The sequence below is a fragment of the Cervus canadensis genome, chromosome 4 (assembly GCF_019320065.1).
Source record: "Cervus canadensis isolate Bull #8, Minnesota chromosome 4, ASM1932006v1, whole genome shotgun sequence".
Classification (NCBI taxonomy): Eukaryota; Metazoa; Chordata; class Mammalia; order Artiodactyla; family Cervidae; genus Cervus; species Cervus canadensis.
The window spans coordinates 77376808-77402461 of NC_057389.1; the positions used below are offsets into that span (position 1 = coordinate 77376808).

A 25654-nucleotide genomic window follows, 5' to 3' on the forward strand; every position below is an offset into this window, starting at 1 on the left:
TACAACTTCCATATATAACATACAGAAGTATTACTTGTATTAATTATGCTGTACATTGAGCAGTTATTTATCACATAACTTCCAGTAATAAGACCATTTACTTTTTCATGTTTTAAAATTATATTTATTTATTAATGGCTGTGCTGGGTCTGCGTTGCCGTGTGCGGGCTTTCTCTGGCTGTGACGAGCAGGGGCTATTCTCTAGTTGTTATGCAAAGGCTTCTGATTGCAGTGGCTTCTATTGCAGAGAACAGACTCTAGGGCACACCAGTTACAGTAGTTGCAGTTTGTGAGTTTCAGCAGTTGTGGCACATGCGCTTAGCTGCCCCATGGCATGGAACTTAGACCAGGGATCAAACCCCTGCCCCCTTCATTGGCAGGTGGATTCTTAACCAATGGACCACCAGGGAAGTTCCATTTATCTTTTCTTAATTACATCTGTCCTCCACGAAAATGACTGTTTCCTCTATTTTTATTTTGAAAAGTTCTGGTAAAGATTTTAATCTCATTTTGTAGTTTATATTTAACAGTTTATCACTTGTACATCTTGGGCAAATCAATTTATCTTTTGAGCCCATCCTTCTTCTTTCCTAGGAGGGAAAAAAATAATATCTGCTATGTTACTTCATCAGCTGTTGTCAGAATCAACAGAAAGAATCCTATACATCAGAGTTTGTGCAAATGTTGCTTGTTACATTGTTAGTTGGAAAATATCTGTCTGCATTTAACTCAGCCAGGTTGGCCACATAGTTGATGAGTGAGTGAGTGAGTGAAAGTCGCTCAGTTGTGTCCAACTCTTCAGCCTCATGGATATACAGACCATGGTATTCTTCAGGTCTGAATACTGAAGTAGATAGCTTTTCCCTTCTCCAGGGGATATTCCCAACCCAGGGATTTAAACCAGGTCTCCGGCATTGCAGGGGAATTATTTACCGTCTGAGCTACCAGGGAAGCCCTACACAGCTGATACACAACACCAAAGTAGAGTGTAGATTAATTAGTCCTTGGTGCTTATTTATATTTTTAGGGTATTTCTTGACCAATATGTGCAAAACAAGTTTGTCTTGGGAGAGAATTTTAATAGTATGTATGAGAGGCAGAGGAGAAAATGATTATAACACAGATCTATATGTTAGTTTACAATCTTTAATGATATCCTGGAAATTTGTAATTATCAAATTTCTCTTCTGACAAATGCTTTTTTTTATCATGTTCTACAAGTTTTTTGCTTGAGAGAAAGAATAGTAGGTAATTTTGTGGAAAGTAAAGCTGGCCATTTTTTCTTTTTTTGGCATGCAGTAAGATTTCAACTGAGACAAAAAAGGAAATGGAATAGCTTTCCTGCTTTTAAAACTCTAGTTGAAGGCCTTATTCCTAAACTCTCTCCATTCTGGTTGTATGTGTGTCTGTGTGTGTAAATAGGCATGGTTAGGTAACACAGTGAGTGTGAAAAGAGGTGAGAAGAGATACAGTAACAGAAATAAAGAATCAAAAGACGTAAGGGAGATATTGGACTATTTATACTATTAAAGGCACCCAGAAATTTTGTTTTTTCTTCCCTTCTCAAATTCCCACTTGATAAATTGTTTTTTCCTGAGGAATTCATGACAGTCTTAGACTGAAGCCATTTTGAAGTAACTTCCCTCCGAGTTCTAAAGGTGTGGTAAATCTGCTTTTATCCTGCTTTTCTTAATAATAACAGTTGTTGCATGTCCAAATGATGAAATGGATATTTGCTTATATCTATAGAGACATAAGGGCTCAGCAGTGAAGTCTACTTATAATGCAAGAGACCACCTACAATGCAGGAGATGCAGGTTTGATCCCTGGGTCAGGAAGATCCCCTGGAAAAGGAAATGGCAACCCACTCCACTATTCTTGACTGGGAAATCCCATGGACAGAGGAGCCTGGCAGACAACATTCCATGTGGTCACAAGAGTCGGATCACCACCACCATAGAGATATAAATTCAACAAAATAAAGTTCTGGGTGATAAAAAATGTGACACTGCTTTGGGAAACATGAAAAATATTAATAATAATATAAACACCTAATGAGTAGCAAATGCTAGGAAACAGGTGGTGAAATTAACTATAGATAATATAGCAGATAAAAATGATGATCTGTCTGCTCATGCTAAGACATCATGCTACGGAACAAAGAGTTTTGGTTAAGATGCCTGTATTTGATTATTCTCTCTTTAACATAAGTTATTTTGTATTGCCAATTTTTTCTTAGAAGTTAACAGAACTGTAAGAAAACATTACTGACTTCTCACTTAGGTTACCAGCCAATTTTAATCTATAGGAGCTTCTAGGTCAAATTTTAACAAAATCAGTCTTTACTGAAGTGTTTAAAAACATAAACATTTATTCCAATCCAGATATAATTTTAAAATGTGACTTGGTCTAATTAAATACTTGTATTTCTTAAACATTTATCAGACTTTGATGTAGAGGTGTTCTTGATCTAAACTGAGGTTTTTGAGGTGCAGAGTATAAAATGGTTTGTTGATCGCTGATGACAATATTTACAGTTCCTAAAATGCAGACATTTCTTCACCATTTAGTGAGATATGCTTAATTCTATTTCTTGTCCAGTATCTGGTCCTGGAATATATCAGAACTGTGGAGATGTGTGATTTTAGGGATATTATCCCCAAGCCTGAGCATGCACAAACTGTAGTTGCTTTTTGAATTTCTAAAAAAATGATGGTAGTGTGGTAAACACAGGGGCAGTCCTTACTACCACCGTTCCTCTATGACACGTGATACCAGCCACTTCATAGCCTCCAGTCTGGGAAAGCAGGAGAGTAGAGAGGTAAAAAAGAGGTACTGTTGTACTACAAAAACAAAAATGGCATCTTTCCATACTAACTACCCCTCTGAACATTACACATTGACTCTATCACAGCCTGCTAAAGTAGAAAGGGAAAATGAGAGAAATCCACAGTCATTTTAAAGTGCATTTGTTTCATTGAAGCCTTTCAAGTTTTTTGTGTGGGGTGTGTGTGAGACTGACTCAAGGCTTCCTTGATGCAGCAAGTACACTGAAAATATAAAAAGAAGTTTGCTAAGTTTGATTTTTCTTCATGCACACCTTTATGTCTGACGTTTGAAAGGGCTTTAGACACCGTTTCCAAGAAATGATAGTTTCTGAGTCCTCTATAATGCCTTCATGGTGCATTGATTTCCATAGAGGTCTCCTATATAACCAACCATAAGAGAAGGAATGTAATCTGCCTTCCCTGTTTGGGCAGAGTGGACTGGATGGAGAACAGAGTTAGAATCGGTTTCAGTTTGATGAGTTGATGAGTTGAGTGATGTTTGGTTTCTAGGAACTTCAGGAGATTGGCTAGATAGACAATATTACATAGATAACAGTAATTATAACAGTTACCACACTATATAGTTGAGAGGATTACTTGAACTCACAAATGACTTCTCTATAGACAGGAAATGGAATGCAAACGTAAGCCACAATTTCTAAGCGTCTGAATCCTAGATACAGCACTGGAGTTACAAAAAAGTGGGGGAAAAAGTCAATCCAGTGATGTCATTCCCTGAGGCCAGGCTTTCAAATTCTTTGGCACCTGGAGGGGTGTGCTCCTCACACTCGGCAAAGCCTCGGCAACCTGACTTGGCACAATGGCGCCCTTAGGCTCTCTGCTCATTCAAGCAGCGGGGGACTTTTCATTCCTCCTCTAAACCATGGGCGATTTTCTCCCAGTTCTTGCCAGAGACCTAACCAAGCCTCTTCTCCCAAGGCCTCACCCAGGGAAACAGACGCGTAACCACAATTACTCCACGATGTCTACACGCACCACGGGTGCGGAGGTGGGGAGGGAGGCGTGGCTTGGCTTTTATAGGCCTTTCCAGCCAATGAACAAGCTGCTTTTCTTCCGGTCGGCAAGTCGACCAATCTGAGCAAGTCGGTGTAACGTTCGGCTGTACTCGGCTCTTTTCGCTGATGCGGGCAGCTCAAGGGGCGGCCGCCGCTGGAGAGACGCTTCCCTTTTTTATTTTTTTATTTTTTTCCCCCAAGCGTTCACTTCCGGGTCCGGCGCCGATCCGGATGCCTGAGGCAGAAGGATGTTTGACCTCCGGATAAGCGAGGAGGCGCCGCTGTGCATTCATTGCCGGCTGCATCGGTGGCGACAGCAGCGGCCCGGGCGGCGACTCTCCGGCCAGAGGCGGCGGTAGGACGCACCGGCAGCAGTGAGGGGACCGAGTCCGAGCCGAGCTGCGTTACCTCCCTCGCTCGTTCCTTCCCCCTCTACCTCGCTCGCTCCCTCCCTGCGTGGCTCGCTTTCCTCCTCCGGCCGCCGGCGGGAGCAATGTGCCGCCGCTGCCCCCGCCGCCACTGACTGACGGACCGGGGGGCGCCGCCCGCGCCCGGGGCCGACCCACCGCTGGCGGCCGCGCCTCTGAGGTAAAGCCCCCTCTGCGTTGGCGCCTGGCTGGGCGGCCCCGGCCCGCCGGCAGCCTCGGCGCGGCCGCGGCGCCCTCCTGCCCGGGTGGGGCTGGGCGGGCTGGGGTCCCGGGCTGGGTGGGGTGGGGTGGGGTGCGGCGGGGGCGGCGCCGCCAGCGGGGGCCTCGGGAAGGGGTGGGCGAGGAGGACCCGCGCGGGGGCGCGGAGGCGCGGGGCTGGAGGGGGCCGCGGCCGGGGGGCGAGGGCGCCGCGGGCTCGCTGGGCAGGAAGGGGGCCGCGGGCGGCGGGCCGGGCTGGCCGCAGAAGTTGCCCGAGTGGGGCGGCGCGAGTGGGGACCGCGGGGAGGTGGGCGAGGTGGGCAAACGCAGGGGCTTTTGGGGGGAGGGTTGGGAGGTCGGGAGTGCAGCCCCCCAGCGCTCCTAGGTTTGTCCAGACAGTTCCCTTCGGAGTAGGGATTTTAGGCAAGAGGGTGGGAGCTATCGGTCGGCTGGAGGGAGGGGTCAGGGGCTAGCATTCATTTCGGGGAGAAACTTCCCGATGGGGTATTTGTTTCCAGGTTGCGGGGGCGGGGGGGCGGGCAGGGATTTACCTATTTGTTTGAGCTTTTGACTTAGCTCAAAACTTACCCAAGGCATTAGTCGGGGAAACAAAATTACTCTGATGGTTACTGTTAGGCTGCTGGTTTGTTTGTTTATTCTACTTGCTAGGGGAAGTGACACACAGAAGCGTCGGCTCTCTTGGTCCACAGCCCCCACGGTTCTTTTCTGCGGGGTGGTGATGGAGATGTGTGTTTGCTTCTGGGGTGGGGGTAGTTAGGCCTGTGTTAGGATGGTTCCAGTTCTCCCAGGGAAGGAGGAAAAGTTAATGGGTGGGAGAGAGTGTGTGTGGGAGATGGCTACTGTTGCTGCCATTGTGCGAATTAGTTTTAACTCTGTTGTAATGAGTGCCTAGGCTGGTCAGCAAGTGACCCTTTTTTAACCTTTGGTTTTAGAACATCGACTTTAATTGGACAATTAAAAACCTACTGATTTTTAGTAAGTTAAGAAAAAGTCAGTACTTAATATCTTTTACGTTTGCAGTTACTTCTTGTGATAGGAATGACATTGGCCCACACAGAGAGTAAAAGAGGTTAAGCTATATCTGACTTAGAATACTTTCTAAAATTAAAAATATCTAACTAGTAAAGCCATGTGTATGTTTTTGAAGAATATTTGCGTTCTTTATAAATAAGCAAATTGTGAAAGAAAAGTATCATAAAAGTTGCAAGATGTGAGGCCAGTTTAAGAAAACACCTCCCACCAAAAATCAGATCTGGTTTGTGACATTCTTAGTAACTTTTTGGGGGGAGGGAAGTGGAGAGATGTACTTAGTGTATTTTATAATTATTCCCAAACTTTTGCTTTAACTGTATTCTGAGCTAAGATAAATTATCTTCATATTTTATATACATTAACCTTATAGTTTGTACAAAACATGAAAATCATATTTATGGGAATTGGAAGAAAGGTGTAATAAAATATACTGCATAGCTTTGGTATAGATTCAGAGCAGAGTGTGTAGACACTTTGGTATTCAGGGAGCTTCCTTTTCTGGATATGCCTCAGGTGTAAGTAGTTCTTAGAATGGGGAACAGAAAGTTTAATGTTGATGTGTATGAGACTTTTGGCGGAATCTTGGAAAATGATTTTTTTTTACTGATGATTTAGTGTGCTCATTGACCAAGAGGTCGTTAACCAAAAAATTAATGAATTATATAATTATTGACATTTTCATTGTTAGATTCGCAAGCATTAACTATTAACAAAATCTTCAGCACATGAGATGCATTTATTACTTCAAATAAAAGAACTAGGATTCAAAGGGATAGTTTAGTTCAAACTGAAACTTTGTGCAAGGGACTTTTACTGTGTGTTGAGGATGAAAGAGTGGGTAGACACATGAAGAGGAATTAGATCCAGTTAGTTACCTTTAAGGGAGAAGCAGACACGCACAGAAATAATTGCAACACAGGACTCCTGTGGGGCTTATTAGAGATGTACGGAAGTGTGGGGGTGGTGGTGATGGTGTGTGTGTGAGAGAGAGAGACTGATTTTTGACTGGGAATTACAAACGAGTTTAAAGCTGGTAATACTCCATTTAGGCCTTAAAATATTTTAATGATCAAAATGGTTGTGTGTGTGTAGAGGTGGTATTTTTGTAGGCGAAAGGAGCAGTTGAGCATGGACATGTTGGTTTGATATGATGGGGCCTGTTGAACTGGAGGTAAGGCTGCTGTGCCAGGAGGTTTTTATGGGAAATGAAGCTATAAAATTAGGTGGTGATCAGTCCATGGACATCTAGAATGCCTTGTATTTACAGATGAGTCAGTTCACCATATGAAGATCCAAGTTTGTAGATTCTAAGGTGATAGGGAGTACCTATGAAAATAAGGCTAGTAAGTTTAAAGGAAACAAAGTATAACAGAATAGTCAGTTTGTTATCATTCATGCTTATAGAGGAGATCCAGAACAGTATATGAAACAGTTTATACATGGCTTTGTCATATTTCTTTACTTGCTTTTGGATATGAGTGTGTGGTAATCTGGCAGTTGGTTATGTGAAATAAATCTAGATTTTTAAACATGTGACTTGGAAAGAAATGGGAATCTTTGCATTTCTTCTCTGGGTCCCCTCTGTAATCCCCTTCATGCTGGTAATAGACCATCATTCTGGCAGGGTTTTTTGGTTCATATTTTTTCAGAATGGAGCAAGTGGTGGTTTAGTTTCCAAGAGCTTTCTAAAAGAATTTATCAGACTAAATAGAGGGAATGCGAAAATAATAAACAACAAAATACAGGTCTTTGGATAGTTATAATATTGTTAATACATTTTAAGGTGAGATTTGCTATGGATGAAGTGAAATATGAGGAATCTACATAGGATGAGAATTGACTATAATAGTAAGATGACTACATGAGAAAATTCCACAGTTCTGGATAAATATGTACAAGGTTTTTAGTCATCTTAAGTATCAACAATTCTAAAAAAATTTAACCCCCAATTTAATCATTATCCAAGGAGTGCTTAAAAAATATCACCCTTACGACACCAGTGTTTAATCATCTAGTCATGTTGCAGGGGAGATTGACAGTTCTTACTAACTGTTCCCTTCTTAGTGTTCAACGAGCACTGACTTTATAACTGAATTTGTATCTCAAATCTCCCAATAATAACAGTACCTATTACAATTTATTAAATGCCCACTTTGTGGACCTTAAATGATACTGTTATAAGACAGCTCTATGAGTTAGGTGGTATAACACTTGCTTTTGACAGTAGGAAACAGTCTTCTAGAATTTAAGCATCCTGTTTAAGATATATCTTGGGAGTAACAGAGGGGATATTTAAAGTTTTTTTTTTTTTTTTTCTTCTGGTTTTGCAGTGTTAGGCCAGTGATATCTTCCCTAATCTTCCTTTTTGTCTTCTCTTACGCAGTTGGCACTTAGCGGTATTGATTAGTGTTTTTAGTATGTGTTTGGGTGTTGTTTTTCTAAGATGTAATTTCTTTGGAAATGGTGGTTTGGGGATATCTGTAGTTTTCTAATCGTAGAGTCTCTAGGAGCAGAATGGTTCTAGTAACTTAAGCTACCGCAGAGTATCATTTTTGTGATGATCTATAGGAAAGAACCATACATGGGATTATTAATATGTAGAAATCAGGTGTGTATTGTCTATTAATGTAAAGTGACTTTGGAGAGCCTCTGAACTAGTCAGGAAACATGGAATGAGACAGAAACGTGGAGATGGGTAAGTTTTAGAGACAGTGGAGACTGCTGTTAGCCATAATCTTTCCAGCTCCCTTCTCAAAGTTGAGATTTAGGAACTGTGAATGTTTGGGTTTCTTTCTATTATGGGATGTAAGGAAGATGCATAGTGATTTGTTCTTTAACCATATTAAGTGACTGGTTATATTCTCTCCTTCTTATCCCTGCCAATCATCTTAGTTCTGAACATGAAGTATTTATGTATTTGGTAGTAAGACACATTTTGATCATTTTTTTTTACTAATGACTTATCAAATAGTTATAATTTAATTTGATGAAAATCTGTAACTGTTATATCCAATGACTATACCATATCCACATTTTTTTTTTACAGCTTTTACTGTAATTAGGTAAAAATCTCATGATGGATGCCCTCTTTCTTAAACACAAATTTCTAATGTTTCTTTTCTTCAGTGAGTTGTCAGACTTTTAACTGTATTCAAATTTATTACATATATTTAGCTGATTAGGTGCTGAACTACTTTCGTTAGCTGAAAAGAGTGGGGATAGAGAGTTTCTCTGCCATTATATTTTTCATCAGGACTGAGAAAACTCATATGAAGTGCTAGGATGTGATGCCTGGCACACAGTAGGCACTGTGCAAATCTTCTCTTAAATGTAGAAGTTGCTGATGTATATGAGTTGTCAGAGGGTTGATTGGTGCGTAGAATCAGCAAAGACTCTTAGGGATAGCCTATTACAGGAGAATCTCTGAACTCACCTCTCTTGAACCCACTCAAAAGATTGTTGTACTCTCCATTCATTTACTGTTTGATGTCCATGCTACGTTAAAAGGCAGTAGACTACCTTCTAGTTTCTTGAACTTTTATTCCCATCAGTTACTGTATACCAAGGTATACAGTAACTGATGGGAATAAAAGGTAATGGCAGTTGTAATAACATTGTAATGTACATGTAATTATGTCTTGTTGTAATTACATAGTTTAATGAAACATTATTCAGTGAACTATGAAGGCAAAAAGGTGTTTATCTTGAGACCCAGTGACTGCTTTGAAAAGCAGTTGAGTCATTGAGTAGTTGAAGTCAATAATAGTTAAAATAGTTTTAGGTGAAATAACTTAAATGATTAGGGGAAAAAAAAACCTTAAAGATCTTAGATTTCACAATAAGATTCTTCAGTAAAATTGTTTTTAAGAGTTGTGAGATGTCTTTCCATGTTTAAGAGACAGAAGCTGGAAATCACAGGTGATGTACTATGGGTGTGGTTTTTGCAAGAAAAATAAAGTAGGACTACAATCTGTAGACTTATGCTTGAAGGAAAGGCCTTAGCAACCTGCATTAAAAGACGTCTTGTGGTTGTTTTAGTGTTGGTGGCATTCAACTGTTTAAAGTATGTAGATTTTTTACGATTCCCTTTGTTAAACTCATTTATGAACTGTTGGTTAACAAAAATATATTGAAGAGGTATCTACTTCTGAAATAATACCTCTTTTATACTCACAGAGATTTATTTAACAGTATCCCCTTTTAAAGAAGAGAGAAATACTGGTCCTCCTGAACATACAGTCATTCATATTTTAGGATGAATTGTTCAATTATCAAGTCACATGGTATCCACTTGTTTCCTGATACAGTCCCTTATCTGATTTTGGGGTTCCCTTTCAGCTGTTACACAGTGTCAGGGATGGATAGAGCCATTTGTAATTCCACCATCTCCTCAACCTGAGTGGGGGCTGCAGGAGTGAGTTGGTAGAGGAAATTGTTCTTTGGAAGAGGAAATGCCATCCCCTTGATGTATACCAGGAGCTGTTGAGCTTGGTGCAAAGCGTGCTGGCCTAACAGCTATGGTAACTACCCGCCTTTCCTGTCTAGCTCAGCCCAAGTGGAAAGGAAAGCCTGCAGGTATGTATAGGAGAAGAAGGTCCAAGTTAGAGAAGGAGAGGTAGCTGGAGTATACTCTTTATCTTGGTGTCCCACATCACAACACCAGAAATGCAGTAGCTTCTGAAATGGAGCACTGAAGTATGAAGGCGGGGCTAGTTTTTCAGAGTGTTGGTTAGCTCCTGTGTAATTTACTTGGCTCTGCTTTCCTCTCTGTATGGGGTTCTTCCTCCTCCTGGTAGGTAGCAGGGTCCTGGTGCATTGACCAGGACATCTTTTGCACAAGCCTACCTGCATACTTTCCCCTTCATGTTTTTTTTTTCTCCCCCTTAAATTTTTGTTTCTTTTGGCTGTGTTGGGTCTTTGTTGCTCTGCATGGGCTTCTCTAGTTGAGGTGAGCAGGGGCTACTCTTCGTTGCAGTGCATGGGCTTCTCATTGCGGTGGCTTCTCTTGTTGCCGAGCAGCGGGTCTAAGTGCATGGGCTTCCGTAGTTGCAGCTCCCAGGCCCTCGAGCACAGGTTCAGTAGTTGTGGGCACCGGCTGTCGGCTGTCTTGGTTGCTCCGCGGGATGTGGGATATTCCTGGACTGTGGATAGAACCGGTGTCCCCTGCGTTGGCAGGCAGATTCTTATCCACTATACCACCAGGGAAGTCCCTCTTCATGTTTTATTGACCGGAATTAGATCACATATACTTCTAAACCAGTTATGACATGGGGAACAGGGTTACTGTAGTGAGTTTCTACTAATCAGGATATAGTCCCTGCAATTGGGGACGGGGTCACGTGTTCCTGAGTTACATGGTGGAGGGAGGATGTTGTAAAAAACTGTGGGATGGAAGAATATGGGGGAAGTGGATGTTACAGAGGCAACCAATAGTGACCACCACATCTACTTGTTTAAAGGATGAAAATAAATAATGCATACAAATGCACTTTGAACTTTAAAAGTGTTGTGCAAATGTAACAGATGAAAGATTAGAAAGCTGTTTCTATGTGACTGTCTTAAATATGCTCAGGTATGAATATTTTAGGAGCTGAAAACACTGCTAGTTTCTTATTGACTAACTTTCGAGTCAATAAAATCGATTATTACTTTTTTCATGGAAAAAAGCTCTTTTTACTTTCATACGGCTATTTTAACTTTAAATTAAAAATTTGTACCTCTAAACTTGTTTAAATTTTTTTGTGTTGTTGTTGCCCTCCTTCCTGGACAAAACTTGTCCAACATCATTGATCTCATCAGATTTCTCTGTGACACCTGGAGGGGAGAGTAAGATGTCTTGAGGAAATGGGAATTTATCAGTCAGAAATGGTTGGTTTATTTTGAGTCAACGAATCTCATTGAGGTAGGAGGGAAAGATGGATGTTATATTATCTTGACTACAGCCACCTCCCCACCTCCCCCACCGGCCCCGAAAATTGTAGGGCCAGAGGAGAATCACAGACGACTTTTAGAACTGAAGTGAATTGTGGAAGGTTGAAATGCTTGTCATGTACCTGGTTAATAGAACCCTTCTATCCTCGTTGACAGGTTGATGCTCTTTCTGACCAAAAGGGGAGAGGCTGTGAAAAAATTTGTGTATTTTGCAATTTTGCTCAGGACCATGGGCTAATTATGTAAAGCAGTCAGCCAAGTACCTTTAAAGTTCTCAGGGTTTGGAAAATTGTAGCCAGAGTTGAAGTGTGTGTGTATGTGTGTGTTTGTGTGCATATGTGTTTAAATAAAATAAGCAAACAGATCTTTTAATCTTCCCTCTTGCAGTCCACAAAAACAGCACACTTGCATTCCCACCTGCCTCCACACACAAAATACACCCCCCCCAACCACGCAAAGTAACCTCAAACTTGGTCTGCTGAAATGAAAAGGCAGAAGCAGAGTGAGTGCTTGGAACAGTTCTTGTATTTTTAGTTTCAAGAAAGTTATCTTAAAGATTTCTTTATTGTATGTGTAAAAGAAAGAAATTGTGTGTGTGTGTTTATGGGGACATATATGGAGATACATGTATGTATAAATACATAATTAGTGTACATAATTAATTATTGTAATTCTAATCGCTGCGGTGTTGTAAATATACAGAGTAAATCCATCCATCCCGTGGAAGGATATTTATGTTAATGACATATTTATAAATAGATTTGGGATGATTTTTACTTTTACACTTTTTATACTTTTCTGTATTTGGATTTTCAGCTATGATTGTGCATTATTTGACCATCAGAAAAAAATACTGAGTTTTTTTATTTGAGGGAAGAAAACAAAATTTGGGGATGGGATGTTTTCTCCAACCTAGAATTTACCATAGTCCACTTGATTCATTGTAAATTACCTTGAATAGAGTATGCTCTGAATGCACTGTTACTTTGTAATAGCCTTTATTTAAAAAACTGGGCTTGTTAAAATTATGTTTCTTAAAATTTTAAGTTGAAATTAGCTGTATGAATCCATATGATACAAGAACATTTTATAAAAGTAGACTTCTGAATTTTTGTAATTATTAATTGTGTTATTTATTTTAAACTTGTTTGGTTTTGACTTCAGGTGGTATACTTGGCAGGGTATCAAGAGTATGATATATTGGAGTCAAAGTTACAGTAAGAATTTCCTTTAATAAAAAGGGAAGTGAAAATTCATTTTCCCCTTACACCCAGTCTGTGTCTTGTTTATTTTCTGTTTCTGTGAAATACTTATTGCAATGAATACTTTCAGGCGAACATAGTAGGTAATGTTACAGGGAGAGAAAATTCCTGATATTCCACTATATGTATGGCTATAAAGCCTTTTCATAAAATCCTAGTTTGGCATGTAAAAATAACCTAGCATTGTTTTGGAGGTGAAACTAGTAGGTATCAATTGTTGGTGAGACATTTGAAGAAGAAACTTGTATTTGTAGATGCATATTTTTATAAAACATTATTTTATATTCTTTTGTTCCAGGAATCTGAAAACAATATTAACATTCCCGCCCCCCCCCACCTCCCAAAATGTAAATCTTAAAGATGTGGAATCATGTAATGCCAGTTTTTATTTAAAAAAAATGGTAGACTATTTATTGAATTCTTTTTCTGTCATATGAATGTCAGGGCATATTATTGCTAGTGTTTCTTAATATATTTAAGATTCTGAAAATATTAGAGTAGTTAAAATATCAATGTAATCAGCCCTTTAAACTTATTTTTTTGAGTATTTTCTGATAGTTGAAAGTTGATTACTGAAATATGTGTTGTGTGTTTATATACCGTTAATCTAAATACTCTACTAATGAAAGTTGTTTTTTGAAGGCTGACTGAACAATAAAATTCTGAGCACTGGGAATGAGAACATCAAATAAAATAAATTTTACTATACCCACTTTTTAAAAAAAAATCTTCCAACTGAAAATAATTTTTTTTTTTCTGTGGCAGAATAAAGAAGAGAACAAAATTGGGCAATTTTAAAGATAGTGCTTTAAGTTCTTGCTATAGGGCTGGGAGTGCTAATACTTGCTAGTAGATGAGAGAAAGAGCTTGTGGAGAAGGCAGCTTGTTCACATTAACATTTTCTGTGGAGTTTCAAAAAATGACAGATACCCATGCTGTTGAATCTGGGGATGGGGCCAGGGCATTGATCTGTTTTAGGATTTCTACAGGTGATTCCAATGTGCTTCAGGGTTAAAAATGACTGATTTCCTTTCTTACGGACATCTCTCAGCTCTTTTTGAAATAATGACTTCCTTTTACTTTCAGATTGTCTTTTGAATCGGGGAGGGAGGTGTAAAGATAAGAAAGAAATGCATAGAAAATATATGCAAGAGGAACAGGTTAATGAAGTGAGTTCTCTTCAGGGTTTCACACTCAGAATCCTTCATGAGGCTACTGTATTGCTTGTTCATTAGCATCTTTTGAATAGTATAGCACCACAATTAGTGGAGTTTTGACATTTGGAAAATTTGTTAAAGGGAAATTTATCAGATTAAATTAAGGCACCAATTCAGATTTTGCTAGAAATCTTTTTTTTTAAACTTTTTATTTTATATTGGGGTGTAGCTGATTAACAGTGTTGTGATAGTTCCAGGTGGACAGCAAAGGGACTCGGCCACACATCTACATGTGTCCTTTCTCCCCCAAACTCTCCTCCCATCCAGGCTGCCATGTAACATTGAGCAGAGTTCCATGTTCTGTACAGTAAGTAGGACCTTGTTGGTTATCCATTTTAAATATAGCAGTGTATACATGTCCATCCCAAACTCCCTAACTGTCCCTTCCTCTCATCCTCCCCACTGGCAACCCATAAGCTCTTTCTCTTAAGTCGGTGTTTCTGTTTTGTAAGTAAGTTCATTTGTTTCATTTCTTTTCAGATTCCACATACAAGGGCTGTCGTAGGATACCTCTCCTTTTCTGTCTTAACTACACTCAGTATGGCACTCTGTAGGGCCATCCATGTTGCTGCAAATGGCGTCATTTCATTCTTTTAATGGCGGAGTACTATTCCGTCGTATATGCACACCACATCTTCATCCAGTGCTCTGTCAGTGGACATTAAGGTTGCCTCCATGTCTTGGCTATTGTAAACAGTGCTGCAGTGAACATTGCAGTGCGTGTATCTTTTCGAATCGTGTTTTTCTCTGGATGTATGCCCATGAGTGGAATTGCAGGGTCATACGATAGCTCTATTTTCAGTTTTTTGAGGAACCTCCTTTCTGTTCTCCACAGTGGCTGTACTGATTTACATTCCCACCACAGTTTAGGAGGGTTCCCTTCTCTCTCCACACGCTCTCCAGCATTTATTGTTGGTTGGTTTTTTGATGATAGCCATTCTAAATGATGTGAGGTGATACGTCATTGTAGTTTTGATTTGTATTTCTCTAATAATTAGCATTGTTGGACATCTTTTCATGTGCCTGATGGCCATCTGTATGTCTTCTTTGTAGAAATGTTTACATAAGTCTTGTGCCCATTTTTTGAGTGGGTTGTTGGTTTCGATGCTGTTAGATGTCATGAGATGTTTGTGAATTTTGGAGACTAATCCCTTATCAGTCATATAGCTGCTCTTGGTAGTCTCTTAGGATCTTTGGTATTTCTGTGGAATCAGTTTAACTTATCCGTTTTCATTTCTAGTTTTATTGATTTGAATCCTCTCCCTTTTTTCTTGATGAGTCTAGCTAAAGGTTTATCAATTTTGTTTATGATTTCAGAGAACCAGCTTTTAGTTTCATTATCTTTGCAGTTTTCTTTGTCTCTGTTTCATTTATTTCTGCTCTGATTGTTTTGATTTCTTTCCTTCTACTATAGGTTTTGTTTTTTCTTCTTTAGTTTTTTTAGGTTAGGTTGTTTATTTGAGATTTCTCTTGTTTCTTGAAGTAACATTGTATTGCTGTATAACTTCCCTTTTAGAACAGCTTTTGCTGCATCCCATAGGTTTTGGACCATTGTACTTTAATTTTCATTTGTCTCTAGGTATTTTTTTTTTTTAATTTCCTTTTTGATTTCTTCAGTGACCCATTGGTTGTTTAGTAGCATGTTGTTCAGCCACTACATGTTTGTGTTTTTTAGAGTTTTTTTTTTTTTTTTTGTAGTTTATTTCTATTCTTGTAGCATTGTGATCAGAAATGATGCTTGATATGATTTCAGTTTTCTTAAATATACCAATGCTCACCTTGTGCCGTAGCATGTGGTCAGTCCTGGAGAATGTTCCATGTGTATTTGGGAAGAATGTGTAGTCTGCTGCTTTTGGATGAAATGCTCTTTAAATACCAGTTAAGTCCAGCTCTTCTAAAGTGTCATGTAATTGTGTTTCCTTACTAACTTTTTGTCTGGATGGTCTGTCCGGTACTAAAGTCCCCCACTGTTACTGTGTTTTTGTCGATCTCGCCCTTTCTTACTGTCAGTATTTGCCGTGCGTGTTGAGCTGCTCCATTGGTGGGTGCACGTGTGTGTGCATGCTCAGTGATGTCAGTCGTGTCCAGCTCTTTGCTACCCTGCTGACTGTAGCCCGCCAGGCTCCTCTGCCCATGGGATCATCCGGCAAGAATACTGGAGAGAGTTGCCATGCCCTCCGCCAGGAATCTTCCTGGCCAGGGATCGAACCCGAATCTCCTGCGTCTCCTGTGCTGACAGGCGGGCTCTTTACTCTCTGAGCCATGTGGGAAGCCTCGGTTGGGTGCATATGTATTTATAATTGTTATATCTTCTTTTTTGGATTGAACCCTTGGTCATTACGTGTAGTATCCTTATTCCTCTCGAAATCTTTAGAAACCTCAGTGATGAAAGCAATCCTGTCTTTAAAGTTAGTGTAAGAATGTCACTCATCAAAATTTGATTAGTTTTGGGTTATATTTATCATATTTGCAATATTGTTGAGTTGTATTTTTCATTGAACCTAAGGATGGAAGGAGCCTTAATGGTTTTTTGGTGTAATTGTCCTTCTGCTTTATTCTTTTTTACCATTGTTGATGAGGTATTGTTTCTGTTTTTCCCTTTGTTGGAGATAGTTTAGTACTTCAGTTATAGTATATTGTGCATGTAGTATATTATTTTTATCAGATGTCACTAAATGTATACATGTAAGTACACTGTGATAATAGGGTTTTATGGTTATTGTATCTTGTCATTTATGGCAAATCAGGTTTCAAGATGACTCATTTACTGCTCCTCCCTAGGTCAGGAACATTCTTACTGGTTATAGCATTTTTCTCATGACAAAATGAGGGCAAGCCATTTTATGAGTTCAATACATTAAATTCCATTCAATGAACATTTTTTTCGTAGTGGCAAATTTGCATGTGGCATTTCTTCTATCAGTGTCAAGGGTTAGATATTTGTAAACAGCGCTGATAGGAGAATTTGTGGTAGAGAAATTTAAGAGTGGGTACACTGTAGGGGGCTTCCCTGGTAGCTCAGCTGGTAAAATATCTGCCTGCAATGCAGGAGACCTGAGTTGGATCCCTGGGTTGGGAAGATCCCCTGGAGGAGGGCATGGCAACCCACTCCAGTATTCCTGCCTGGAGAGTCCCCATGACAGAAGAGCCTGGTGGGCTATGGTCCATGGGGTTGCAAAGAGTCGAACACAACTGACTGACTAAGCACAGCACAGCAGAGTGTAGTGGAGATATTATGTGTGAACTGTTGGGAGGCTTTTAGAATTATTTTGAGTTCTTCAATTTACTGCAATAAAAGCCATGATAAAGATGTTACCAGTTACATCTTGCACATATAATTAGTAATGGATTAATGAATACTCTTCTCAGTTCAGTCACTCAGTTGTGTCCGACTCTTTGCGACCCCATGAATTGCAGCACGCCAGGCCTCCCTGTCCATCACAAACTCCCAGAGTTGACTCAAACTCATGCCCATCGAGTTGGTGATGCCATCCAGCCATCTCATCCTCTGTCCTCCCCTTCTCCTCCTGCCCCCAATCCTGCCCAGCATCAGGGTCTTTTCCAGTGAGTCAACTCTTCGCATGGGGAGGCCAAAGTATTGGAGTTTCAGCTTCAGCATCAGTCCTTCCAATGAACACCCAGGACTGATCTCCTTTAGGATGGACTGGTTGGATCTCCTTGCAGTTCAAGGGACTCTCAGGAGTCTTCTCCAACACCACAGTTCAAAAGCATCAATTTTTCGGCACTCAGCTTTCTTCACAGTCCAACTCTCACATCCATACATGACCACTGGAGAAACCAGTGGAAAAACCAGAGTACTCTTCTAGAGGATCACAATTTCTTATCAATAGTTTTGACATCCAAAATGCCCTGAAAACCAAAAAAAATTTTTTTTTTTGTATATTTGACACAAATTGATTTTCTTCCCAAAATTTGTTAACTGTCTTTATTTTGCATGAATGTGGGTTTCACTGTAGAAATAGTAAATGTTTAATCACAGTGCTGTCTTGGACGTCTCTGTGCCATTCCAGCTTTCTCTACGGCTATTTCAAAGTACATAGTGTTTACACACGGTATCACCTGTCAAAAATGCCCTGAAATTCTGAGTTCCAGGATGATTAACTGCAAGAACTTTGGAAAAAGAATGGTGAAATGGCATTGATTTGCTTCTATCATTTGTTTTGTATAGAAACTACTCAGTATCTTACTCCTCTGAGATGGAGTTTGAGTAAGATCCTGGTAAACTTCTCTTGCTTTTTACAGTTGTAAGTATGGATACCAAGAGGCACTTTATTTTAATCTGGGTTTATTTCTTTAGCAGTTGTTGAAAGCTCTTCTGGTTTTTTGACAACAGAGTCTTGTGGGGCTCATTGTGGTCCCAGAAGCATTGTGTAATTAGTATGCTTGAGATGGAAAATGTTTCGGGTAACTTCAGCATAGCTGAGTATTCATCACACTCTCTTTAGTCCTTGGCATTATGTAAGTTTACCTCTATAATTCATGGTAACTTCATGCCACAACACCTGCAAGTACCCCTCTTTTTTTTTTCATATCTTGGCTTCCTTTTTCATAACAGAAAGTAGAAGGGGTGTGGTTGCAGTGCCTCTGTTTTAGTTTCCTTAAACTTCCTTAATTTGTTTTTAAGAGTTCACTGCAAAAATCTTTATACCTACTCTGGCTTCTTCCCCCCCCCCCCCCCATCCTGTTTCTTTTTTTCTTGGTTACTTCCCTGCCCCCTTCCCTTTCAAATAATATTCCTCAGCCAGAGAAGTTCATACTTAGGTATTCTGTATCAGAAAAATACAGCAATTTGCTGAAAAGGTGACAGAAGTGAATGCGCACGTTCTGTTTCCCTAAAGAGGACCTTTCTGTGGGGGAGTGATGATTGTACTGCTTGTGCACGGATAGTGTTCTGTGTGTATGATCTTTGCTTTCTTTCCATCCTTAGAGACTGAAGGGTAGCGGTGAGCACTGTGGTGCATGTATTTTCGTGTTTACCAGGATACTAGACACCTTATGGTGCAGATCCTAACGGGAAATTGAGACCTCTTCATGGTGGCTCGTGGGAAAGAATCTGCCTGCAGCGCAGGAGACGCGGGTTGAATCCCTGGGTTGGGAAGCTCCCCTGGAGAAGGAAATGGCAACCCACTCTAGTATTCTTGCCTGGGCAGTCCCATCCCATGGACGGAGGAGCCTGGCGGGCTACAGTCCATGGGGTTGCAAAGAGTCAGACACGACCAAGGGACTCAGCACACAGAGCGTGCTTAGTTATGGTGCACTGGCTGTGTCCTCGGACAGCATTGTAATTCTCCTGGAGGACAGATTTAACCTTGTGTTGCGGTTTGTTTAAGCTATGTGATGCCAGGGATTGTGATGGCTTTATTTGCCATTTGTATTTCCTGTGTTTGGTATGTAATTGGCCTCTAATGATTACTTCTTTGTTGAATAGATTAATCATTTCATCTTTCATTAGGGAGAATTTTTTTTTTTTTTTTTAGGGAGAATTTTAACATGGAAGAACCTTCATTAATTAAATCCCTCCTGAGGCACCATACTCATCCCAGACCAGTTTAGTTTGCATCATCACAGTTGTATAAGACAAACTTCAAACAAGTTAATTGGGCCTAGTTTAAATAAAGTAATAAACACAACCCTCTGACTGACTTGATACTCAGGCTTAAAAGTAGAGAGATACATTATAGAAAGATTTTTGAAATGAAAAGCATTCATGGGCTAGCTAGAAAACTTAAAGGAACTATTCTGTTTTTTTTTTTTTTTTGAGCATGTCAGTTAATTATGATTTTAAGATTTTTTTATATTCAAGTTTTTCTCTCTCAAGTTCACACAGCAGACTTCACCCCCCATCACAATCAAATTAGAAAACTGTTTCATCATCTGGAATATCCTCTCATGCTGCCCCTTTGTAGTCAAGCCCCGACAGCCACTGCTTTCTTCCTGTACTTTTGCCAAATAGCGTGTAAATGGAATCGTGTGGTGTGTAGCCTTTTGAATCTTTCTTCTTCCACAGTGCAGGATGCATTTGAGTTTCATCCATGTTGTAGTGTGTGTCAGTAGTTTCTATTTGCTGCCAAGCAGTAGTCCATCATATGGATATACTTCAGCCTATTTATCCATTCACCAGTTGAAGTACTTGTTTCTAGTTTTTGTGATCATGGATACAGCTGCCACAAAACTTTGTATGCGGTTTTGTTTTTGTGTGTGTTTATTTCTCTTGGGTAGGTTTCTAGGGGAATTGTTGGGTCATATGGCAAGTATGGCTTTCCTGGTGGCTCAGACGGTAAAGAGTCTGCCTGCAGTGTGGGAGACCCGAGTTCAGTCCCTGGGTTGGGTAGATTCCCTGGAGAAGGAAGTGGCAATCCACTCCAGTATTCTTGCCTGGAAAATCCCGTGGACCCAGGAGCCTGGCGAGCTACAGTCCGTGGGGTCTCAGAGTCGGACACGACTGAGCGACGAACACACACAAATGGCAAGTGTACGTTTAACTTTATAGCAAACTGTCAAACTATTTTCTAAAGCATTTTGTATTCCCACCCGTAATGTAGGAGAGTTCCACTAATAATCAGTTCCCAAAATTTAAATTGGCTATATTGAGTTACTCTAGTAATTTGTTGGTTTGATTATATACCAGAATATCTTGACAATAAGATTAATTCTGAACATGATATTTTTATAGTTGCAGATCTGTTAGACAAAGATAGTGATTTTGGGGAGTCTCACTTTTCAGTAAATGCAGTCTTCCGTATGGTTTGGAACTATTTTTTCTTGCTAAGATCATGTAACCCTGATCTTTGTGGAAAAAAAAAAAAAAAAAAAAGGCAAAAATCTAGGCCTTAACCCTGGTGTTCATATTGGGGATTAAGGTGCCTTTGGATCAGTTCTGTCTCTGTCTTCAGGTTTACAACACTACTTTGGGGACGGATTCTTTTGGATTGAACCAGGCAGAAGAAAATCCTTCCCATGGAGAAGTGGTTGTACCTTCAGCTAGTTTCTGTTGCCTGTTCCATGTTTCATTCCACAGTTTTGTAGATGTCAACTTATTTATGATTTCCTGTCAATTATACTAGTTAGGGGCTTCACTTGTAGTCAGACAGTAAAGAATCTGCCTGCAGTGCAGGAGATCTGGGTTTGATTACTGGATTGAGAATGTCCCCTGGAGAAGGAAATGGTTACCCATTTCAGTATTCTTCCTTGGAGAATTCCATGGACAGAGGATCCTGGCAGTCTACAGTCCATGAGCTTGCAAGGAGTCGGACACGAGCAAACAGCTAACACTACCTATACTACTAAGTCCTTTCTGCGATGAGGGTTGACAATATTAACTTCATAATTGGAATTTCCAAATGCTAATCCCATTGAATGACTGTCTTAAATCTGAGGCCTTTGTCTACACTAAACTGTTGTTTTTAATAACATATTTTTATAAATTAGGAAACAAGCACTGTAGTTAAGAAAGAATATAACTTTGTTATGGGAACCATGCATGAAATAGCTGCTGACTTTCCTGAAGTGTTTTCTCATTTATCTGGTGTTATTCAGGAACAACCTGTTAGATAAATTAGAAGTTTGTATTTATAGTTAAATGTTAGTAAAATTGTTTTAAATGGTAAACTTTACACAGTAGTACTGTTTTCTCAGTGTTTTCTAAGCATATTCAGATCCTGCTGATGCCCAGTTCTCATTCTGAACATCAATTACAAACTGTGCTGTTACGCGTAGATGCCAGAATTTATGGAAGTTGTATAAGGTTGCCTTCTTCCTGTTCTCTGTCGTGGTTTTATAAGTCACCTCAAATTTTCCATTTTAAGTTAGATTTCTAGTGTAAATGTGTCCAAATTATGTTAAAATTAAAATAGAGTTTAGGGGCTCTTATTAAGTGAACAGAATATGCATTTTGTGACCTCATATAGTGAATTTTTTTTTTCTTCTGACTCATAGCTATGTCTTGGAAAGCTGAAATTACGGTATCTATGACCTTTGACTTGAGAGGTGTTATTCCACTTGCTGTAGTATCTCTCAGAGCCATAAATGGCCTGCCTGCCCTCTGATACCTTTTTCTTTCCTCCTTTATTTGGAAAAGAGACGATCATATAATTTATGAGTAGCCTGGTGGGAGTTGGACACAGCTTAGCGACTAAACAACAGCAACAGCACCAACAGGGGAAATACTCAGTAAGTATTTGTTGGATGAAAGTAAGTGCCCCCAAATGGAACATGATTTTTCCATTGATGGCTTGGAGTTTAACATCATTCCTGTGATTGAGATTTGTAGTCAAGTGTATGCTTAGAGATAGGGAGATGACCTGCTCTTAGTATAAATTTAATATGATGTCTACTTGATTTTTGATTTCCTTCATGCAGGCAATGAGAGTGACTGGATGTATTTATAAGTGCTTAAGGGGCTGGACATTTTCAAATTAAACATTCCCTCCTTCAAATATTGAGACTAACTAGCAATGATAAAGGATGTTACCAATGGGAGTATAAGTTCACCTGTGAAATTCAAGAGGAGGCACATGTCCTCAGAAGACATTTTGAGGACCTATGGAACAGTCACATCCTACTTAACTAGAGAACAATCAGATGTAGATAATTAGAAAATTTACTTAATTAGACTTTCAGTAATATTTATATATTTTATGAAAGTTGAGATTTTAATATAATTTCCCATAAAATTGACTCCGTTATAACTGAATATAGTATGTTTTGCTACTCCTTGGCTATTATGTATTATGCAGTAGCTTTCAAATTTGGAAATATTTTTGACTACAGCACATAGAAAACTATTTACCACTTAGAGAAATATATTTTGCATTGTAACCTAGTGATATGTATATATTCATATAAGGAACCAAAACAAAATCTCATTAAACAACACTATTCTTACTACATTTGTGCACTCTATTTTCTTTCTTTTTTTGATACTATTTTATTTAAAAAACTGTTGCTTAAGACCCATTTGTTTAAACACCCAGTAATGGGTCATTATCCACAGTTTGGAGAACACTGTTGTCTGATAGAACCGATGATAAATTTCAAAGGCTAGAATTTTCTGGGTCTTAACAAGGGACATCACTGAAATCAGGTTTTGAAAATCTAAAGTGTTGTAGATGATAGTTACTAAACATTTCTGAGATAAAATAAGTTTCTGTGGTATGTAATTAGAGAAATTGATTTCCATTTTTGTCATTACAGTTAATGATTTAGCTTTCAAAAATAAGTGTTTAGTCTTTTCTTAGATAACCACAGTTGAGCTCATGCCAGAAACCAGTAACTGGGACACTTGCTGCTAACAGAAGCATGTGATGTAACGGCTAGCCATCACATCACAAATATCCTTACTCATTTAAATTTTGGAGAAGCTTGGAGACTTGTAGTAGTGTCATTTTTCTAGAGATTGCACTAGGCATTTAAAACACTGAATGGCTCATTTTGTGTATGTATTTTTACATTTAAGATAAAGCAGGGAGAAACCAGTGCTATGACAACTAACTTGTGAAAAAAAGTAATTAAAAATTTCTATTCCATGTGATTTTTTTTATTTGCAGAGAATATTGAATAACACTCTGAATGTGAAAAGATACCTGTAGATACTTTTAATATTTAATATTACAAGTACATGAAAATTCTATATTGATTACAACATATTTTGGAAGATAGTTTCAGTTCAGTTGCTCAGTCGTGTCCGACTCTTTGCGACCCCATGAACCGCAGCACACCAGGCCTCCCTGTCCATCACCAACTCCTGGAGTTCACCCAAACTCATGTCCATTGAGTCGGTGACACCATCCAACCATCCCATTCTCTGTCGTCCCTTTCTCCTCCTGCCCTCAATCTTTCCCAGCATCAGGATCTTTTCCAATGAGTCTGCTCTTCGCATCAGGTGGCCAGAGTATTGAAGTCTCAGCTTCAGCATCAGTCCTTCCAGTGAACACCCAGGACTGATCTTTAGGATGGACTGGTTGGATCTCCTTGCAGTCCAAGGGAAGATAGGTAGAGTACTAATAATTATTTTAAACAATTTAGAACCGATCATTAATGTTTACTGGAAAGCTTTAGCTAGCTGTATGGCTTTTTATGAAGTAGAACATACTATACTAATATGTTCTCAGATTACTTTGATTTATCTATTTGCAACTTAAAGGAGGTCAGTTGGCTCTGTAATGTCCTAAATTATTAGGCCATGCAGATTAGAGAATCTGATTTTCTGTTTTCTGTTTTGAAGATTCATCAGTGATCATCAAATTAGAAGTATGCCTGTGACCTACATTTTCATTCATATAATCAGATTATATCTAATGTTTTCTGTATTTAGCAGCTCATTTTTTATCTTTATTAGTGAATGATACTCCATCAAAATTGTAGTTGTTTATGAGAGAAAAGCAATTGATTATTCTTGTGTTCTCAAGGATAATTTGAAAATGCATCCCTTAGATAAATTCTGTCTTTTTAATATGGATATTTAAGTAAGTTAGTATCTGAGAATTATGATAGAATCAGACATAATTCAAAATATTTTGTTACCATTTGTGTACATTCATGTTAACTTATGCATATAAAACGCATGGTTTTTCTTTCTGGTTGTATAATGTTCAAGGTTTCAGTTAAAAGAAGTAATATGTCTTATAGAAATTAAAATATCCTTAAACCATGTGAATCACTACTTTGTGTTATGAGAACTTGTAAACCAGGGATATTTCTATAAAACTGTCTTCTTTCAATAGTTTTTATTTCTATGGTTGCCCAATTTTAAAGTCTTGAAGCTGTATTTTCCTATTCCTTTCCTTGTAATTTTTGAATTTAAAGCATCTCAGAAGCTTTGTGGGCTTTTTATCAACTGGTGTAATTTTAATGGACACTCTGAATCTTATCTACTTATAGTTCTGGTTTTGCTTGTCTTCCCAAAAGCAGAAAAATTAAGTATGGGTATTGAACTGTGTGTTATCCATTTCATGTGTTAGTATTACATTGCAGTGCAGTCACTGAGTCATGTCCAACTCTTTGAGACCCCATGGATTGCAGCACGCCAGGTCCCCCCCGCCCCCGCCCGTCCCCAGCTCCTGGATTGCACCCAAACTCATGTCCTTTGAGTCAGTGATGCCATCCAACCATCCCATCCTCTGTCGTCCCCTTTCTCCTGCCTTCAGTCTTTCCCAGCATCAGTATTTCTCCTGGCAGTCTTGATTCCAGCTTGTGCTTCATCCAGTCCAGCATTTCTCATGATGTACTCTGCATGTAAGTTAAATAAGCAGGATGACAATATACAGCCTTGATGTACTCCTTTCCCGATTTGGAACCAGTCTGTTGTTTCATGTCCAGTTCTAACTGTTGCTTCTTGACCTGCATACAGATTTCTCAGGAGGCAGGTCAGGTGGTCTAGTATTCCCATCTCTTTCAGAAATTTCCAGAATTTATTGTGATCCAGACAGTCAAAGGCTTTGGCATAGTCAGTAAAGCCAGAAGTAGATGTTTTTCTGGAACTCTCTTGTTTTTTTTGATGATCCAATTGATGTTGGCAGTTTGATCTCTGGTTCCTCCTTTTCTGAATCCAGCTTGAACATCTGGAAGTTTATGGTTCATGTACTGTTGACGCCTGGCTTGGAGAATTTTGAGCATTACTTTGCTAGCCTGTGAGATGAGTGCAATTGTGCGGTAGTTTGAGCATTCTTTGGCATTGCCTTTCTTTGGGATTGGAATGAAAAC

General features: G+C 39.4%; 1 protein-coding gene across 9 annotated transcripts in view; it reads left to right on the top strand.

Annotated features, from left to right (window-relative positions):
• Positions 1 to 3976: 3976 nt before the first annotated feature.
• The window catches only part of CSNK1G3 (casein kinase 1 gamma 3), a 120234-nt gene continuing 98556 nt past the window's right edge, over positions 3977 to 25654 (top strand). For 4 of the 9 annotated variants that reach the window (XM_043465914.1, XM_043465921.1, XM_043465915.1 and 1 more), the window contains exon 1: positions 3979 to 4432. The gene's annotated coding sequence lies outside the window, so the exon portion shown is untranslated. Of the gene's footprint in view, positions 4433 to 25654 lie in introns of all 9 variants that reach the window. The other 5 variants (XM_043465916.1, XM_043465918.1, XM_043465919.1 and 2 more) reach the window with 3 other exon arrangements.